At 36.4% G+C, this 6,340-nt stretch overlaps 1 pseudogene; it reads left to right on the forward strand.

Annotated features, from left to right (window-relative positions):
• The first annotated feature begins 5,561 nt into the window (after positions 1-5,561).
• LOC101429809 (prostaglandin E synthase 3-like) lies at positions 5,562-6,053 on the forward strand (annotated as a pseudogene).
• Positions 6,054-6,340: the final 287 nt, after the last annotated feature.

A 6,340-nucleotide genomic window follows, 5' to 3' on the forward strand; every position in this document is an offset into this window, starting at 1 on the left:
AGAATATAGGTGACCAGAAAATAGAATGAGGGTTAACTTGTGAAGAATTGGTACAAAGGTTGTTTTCAATCTTTGGAAATGAATGAAAGTGGTGAAAGCACATCATATGTTTTTAACTAGCAGAGCCATTACATGGGTATGACAGAGTTGGGTTGAAAGGATAAGTCTAGGGTCATGTATATTACCAGAAGGAAAGCTAGAAGATGTATCATGGGACTGTGTAGCATAGTGAAGTCTAATGTAAAGTACAAATATGGGTGATATTGAGTATATAGGTTGTTTTTACAAAATATAAATACAAATAAACTAGAGAGACAGAAACAGAATAGCAGTTATGTATGGCAGGGGAAGCATGGAAGGATTGAGAAGTGATTTTTTTTGGTTAGTTTTTTGTTTATTATTATTATTGAAATAATGAAAATCCTCTAAAAATGCTTGATGTGATCAGTGCATGACTGTGCGATTATACTGAATACCAGTGATTGTACACTTTGGATGGATTTGTGCATTATTAATATGTATCAATAAAATTGATTTATTAAAAAAATCAGTTGAAAAGAAAAACTTAAAAAAAAATAATAAAGCAAGAAATTTGAATAGACATTTTCTCCAAAGAAGATACATAAATGGTCAATAGACATATGGAAGTTTTTCAACATCATTAGACATTCAGAAAATGCAAATCCACAACAAAATACCACTTTGCCCCCACTTGGATAAGTATAATTAAAAAAATAAAATGGAAATAAAAGTGTTGGAGTAAAAAAAATAAAATGGAAATAAAAGTGATGGAAAAACCAAACCAAAATGAAACAAAACAAAAAGCTCCCAACAATGAAAGCCCATGACTGGATAGCTTCACAGGGGAATTTTACCAAATAGTCTCCGAAGATAACTCCAAGTCTGCTCAATCTCTTCCAGAAAATTGAAGAGGAAGGAATACTCCCTAACTCGTTCAATGAGGCCAATATCACTCTTATACCAAAGCCAGATAAAGATACCACAAGAAAAGAAAATTACAGATCAATATCTCTTATGAATATATATGCAAAATTCCTCAACCATATACTAGAAAACTGAATCCAAAGGCATATTAAAAGAATTATACACCATGATCAAGTGCAAGGGTGGTTCAGCATAAGAAAATCAATTAATGTAATACACGACATTAACAAAACAAAGGAAAAAAACTGCATCAATTGATGCAGAAAAGGCATTTGACAAATTCCAGCACTTCTTCATAAAAACATTTACAACAGTAGGGATAGAAGGAAACTTCTTCAATAAGAAAAACCCATGGCTAACAATGGTAAGAGACTTAAGGCTTTCCCTTCAAGATCAGGAACAAGCCAATGAGGCCCACTGTTACCACTGTTATTCAACATTATACTGGATATTCTTGCCAGAGCAATTAGGCAAGAAAAAGAAATAAAAGGAACCCAATTCAGAAAGGAAGTAGTAAAACTTCCCGCTTGCAGATGACATGATCCTATATACAGAAAATCCTGAAAAATTCACAATAAAACTCCTAGAGCTAATAAATGAATTTGCCAGAGTGGTGGGGTACAAGATCAACACCTTGAAATCAGTAGTGTTTCTATACACAAGCAATGGACAATCAGAAGAAGAAATCAAGGGAAAAAAAATTCCATTTATGAGAGTAACTAAAAGCATCAAATATCTAGGATATTTTTGCTAAAATATTCCTAGATATACTTACTCAAATATTGTTGCTAAAAGAAACCAAAGTAGATCCAAATAAATGGAAGGACACTCTGTGTTCACGGATTGGAAGATTCAATATTGTTAAGATATATATCCAAAAAGATCTATAGATTCAACACAATCCCTATCAAAATTCCAAAAAACTGGGAAGCGGATGTGGCTCAACTGATAGAACATCTGCCTAACATATAGAGGGTCCAGGGTTCGAAACCTGGGTCCTTCTGACCCACGTGGTGAGCTGGCCCAAGCACAGTGCTGCTGCGCGCAAGGAGTATGCCCTGCAAGGATAGCTGCCCCAAGTGAAAAAAGCACAGCCCGCCCGGGAGTGGTGCTGCACACACAGAGAACTGATGCAGCAAGATGACGCAACAAAAAAAAAGAGATGCAGTTTCCTGGCGCCACTTGACAATGCAAGCAGATGCAGGAGAACACACAGCAAATGGACACAGAGAGCAGACAACAGTGGGGGAAGGGGAGAGAAATAAATATATAAATAATAAATCTTAAAAAAAAAATTCCAAGAAACTGGGAAGTGGATTTGGCTCAACTGATAGAGTGTCTGCCTACCATATGGGAGGTCCAGGGTTCCTGACCCATGTGGTGAGCTGGCCCATGTGCAGTGCTGATGTGCACAAGGAGTACCATGCCACTCAGGGGTGTTCCCCACATAGGGGAGCCCCATGTGCAAGGAGTGCACCCTGCAAGGAGAGCCGCCCTGCGTGAAAAAAGCACAGCCTGCCCAGGAGTGGCACTGCACACACAGAGAGCTGACGCAGCAAGATGACGGAACAAAAAGAGACACAGATTCCCGGTGCCGCTGACAGAGAATGCAAGTGGATGCAGAAGAACACACAGGGAATGGACACAGAGAGCAGACAAGGGGGGAGAGGGGAAGGGGAGAGAAATAAATAAAAAATAAATTAAAAAAAAATTCCAAGAAACTTTTTTTGCAGAAATGAAATTACCAATCATCAAATTTATATGAAAGGATAAGGGGCCCTTGAAACCCAAAGCTATCTTGAAAAGGAAGAATGAAGTTGAAGGACTCACACTTCCTAATCTTAAAACTTATTACAAAGCCAAGGTAATCAAAACAGCATGGTACTGGCACAAGTTCAGATGTATAGAACAGTGGAAATGAATTGAGAACTCAGAAATTAACCCTCACTTTACGGCCAATTGATTTTTAACAAGGGGGCAGAGACCACTCAATTGGGAAAGAATAATCTCCTCAGCAAATGGTGCTGGGAAAACTGGATTTCCATTTGCAAAAGAATGAAAGTGGACCCCTACCTCATACCCCACACAAAAATCAACTCAAAATGTTGATTAAAAACCTAAATGTAAGAGCGAGAACTGCCAAACTCCTAGAAGAAAATGTAGGGACGCATCTTCAAGACCTAGGTTAGGCAATAGTTTCTTAGACTTCACACCCAAAGCACAAGCAACAGAAGAAAATATAGAAAAAAACTTCTGTGCTCCAAAGAACTTTATCATGAAAATAAAATGACAACCTACATAGCGGGAGTAAATATTTGAAAACGACATATCTGATAATGGTTCAATATCCAGAATATATAAAGAAATTCTTCAACTTAACAACAAGTAGACAACCCATTTTAAAAAATGGACAAAAAACTTGAATAGACATCTCTTCAAAGAAGATATACAAATGGCTAGAAAGTTCATGAAAAGACACTCAACATTATTAGCCATCAGGGAAATGCAAACAAAACCACAACAAGATACCATTTCACATCCATTATAATGGCTGCTATTAAAAATAGAAAAATGGAGCAGCTTTAGCTCAGTGACTGATCGTCTACTTCACATGTATCAGGTCCCAGTTTCAAACCCCGGAACCTCCGAAAAAAGAAAAAAAAAAAATGTAAGTGTTGGACATGATGTGGAAAAATGGGAGCACTCATTCATTAATGGTGGGAACGTAAAATGGCGCTGCTGTTCCAGAAGACAGTTTGGTGGCTCCTCAAAGAGTTAAGTATAGAATTACCATATGACCTGACAATCCCACTAGCGTTTATATCCAAAAGCATTGAAAGTAGGGACTCAACCAAGTATTTGCACACCAATGTTCATTGTGGCATTATATACAATTGCCAAAAGATGGAAGCAACCCAAGTGTCCATTAATGAATAAATGAATAAAAATGTGGTAAATACATACAATGGAATATTATTTAGCTATAAAAAGGAATGAAGTCCTGATGCATGTAACAACTTGACAACATCATATTGAATGAAATAACTCAGTCAGAAATATTGTATGATCTCACTGATATAAAATAATTAGAATAAGAAAATTCATAGAGTCAGAATCTAGAATATAGATTATCAGGGGACTGACTAGGGATTAAAATATACATGCTTCCTATTTGGAATAGAACTGTTTTGGTGATGGATGGTGGTGATGGTAGCACAACATTGTGAATGTAATTAACGACACTGAAACATATCCCTAAATGTGGTAAAAGTAGAAATGTTAGGTGTATATATACATATATATGGTAGCAGAATAAAAATTTAAAATATATATATAGAACTACACTACACAAACAGTGGATCCTAAGTTAAGCCATGGGCTGTACTTAATAGTACAATTTTTAAAATGTGCTTTCACCCATTGTAACAAATGTTCCACACTAATGCAAGGTAATAATAGGGTGGTATATGGGAAACCTGTATTTTATGCATGATTGTTCTGTGAACCCACAGCTTCTCTAATAAAGAAAACAAGCACAACAAAAATGTGAGGAGAAATAGATGTTTTTATAATAATATGTGAAATCTTCAAATTGCACTTTAATAATAGATATAAGTAGTAGACAGAAGATTAAGGAAAAAGAGTTTTTGAACAACACTATAAACCAAATAGACCTAGCAGACATATATGTAACACTCCACCCAATAGCAAAATACATATTATTCTAAATGTATGTGGAACATTCTCTAGGTTAGACCACACAACAATTCTCAATAAGTTTAAAAAGATAGAAATCCTGCAGAGTATTTTCTTGATAATAATGAATGAAACTAGAAATCAATAAGAGAAGGGAACTTGAAAATTCACAAATATATGAAAATTAAACAACACATCATTAATCTATGGAAAAAAATCACTAGGGAAAATTAGGAAATACTTTGACATGTGTGAAAACAATAACACAATCTATGGAATCTTATGGCATGCAGTGAAAGCAGTACTCAAGGATATATTTTAGCTATAACTATAGGCCCTAAATTTAAAAAGAAATAAGATCTCAAGTTAGTGACCTAACTTTATACCTTACTGTGGTGGTTTGAAGCTGTATGTACCTCAGAAAGGTATGTTCTTAAATTTAATCCATTCCTGTGAGTATGGACCTATTGTAAGTAGGATCTTTTGACATGGCTACTTCAGTTAAGGTGTCACCCATCTCATTGAGGATGGGTCTTAATCATCTTATTGAAATCTTTTATGAATGGAATGAATATACAGAAAAAGCCACAGAAGCAAGAAGCCGAAAGCAATGAAAGCCAGAAGGAAAGGAAGAGACCAGAAGACACTGCCATGTATCTTGCCATGAATTGCCAGTCTTTCAGAAGAAAGCATTGCCTTGATGATGCCTTGATTTGGACATTTTTCTCAGCCTGAAAACTATAAGCTGGCTCTCTCCACCAGGCGCATTATGGGGACCCAGGCCACTGTCACTTGAGGGAAGTGTGAAGAGGCCATGACAGGGAGAAAACACTGGATTTGCCACCTAGAGGACTGGACTCTCCAGCAGCTTCAGCTAGAGAGGCTGGCCCGCCCGCTCACCCTCTCGCCGGCCCCTAACCATGATCACATTGCAGCCTGCTCCTGCAAAGTGGTACAATGGAAGGGATTATGTCTTGGTTGAATTTTGTGTTGAAGACAACAAAGATGTTAATGTAAATTTTGAAAAATCCAAACTTACATTCAGTTGTCTTGGAGGAAGTGATAATTTTAAACATTTAAATGAAATTGATCTTTTCCATTGAATTGATCCAAATGATTCCAAGCATAAAAGAATGGACAGATTGATCTTATGTTATTTACGAAAAGGAGAATCTGGCTAGTCATGGCCAAGGTTAACAAAAGAACGGGCAAAGCTGAATTGGCTTAGTTTGGACTTTAAAAATTGGAAAGACTGGGAAGATGATTCAGATGAAGACATGTCTAATTTTGACCATTTCTCTGAGATGATGAACAAAATAGGTGGTGATGAGGATGTAGATTTACCAGAAGTACATGGGGTAGATGATGATTCATAAGACACTGATGATGAAAAAATGCCAGATCCGGAGTAAGGAATGTTGTCATCACTGGGATTTTGAGAAAGAAAAATAACTTCTTTGCAAGATTTCATTATTGATAGAACTTCTGAGTTGATAGCTCTAAAGGCAAATGCTGTTTTGCCTCCTTTAATCCATTTTTTTCAAGCTGTTTGTTTTACTAAGGGTTGATATATACTTTTGTATGGAGCAATTTTAAGTCTGCTAAGGCAGTAACCTTATGCAGGAACAAATAACATTTCACCTAAGTCTCCTTTCTTCATAACGTTGATACTGGCATGATGGGAAGTTTAGAGAAAAGT

The sequence above is a fragment of the Dasypus novemcinctus genome, chromosome 15, assembly GCF_030445035.2.
Source record: "Dasypus novemcinctus isolate mDasNov1 chromosome 15, mDasNov1.1.hap2, whole genome shotgun sequence".
Classification (NCBI taxonomy): Eukaryota; Metazoa; Chordata; class Mammalia; order Cingulata; family Dasypodidae; genus Dasypus; species Dasypus novemcinctus.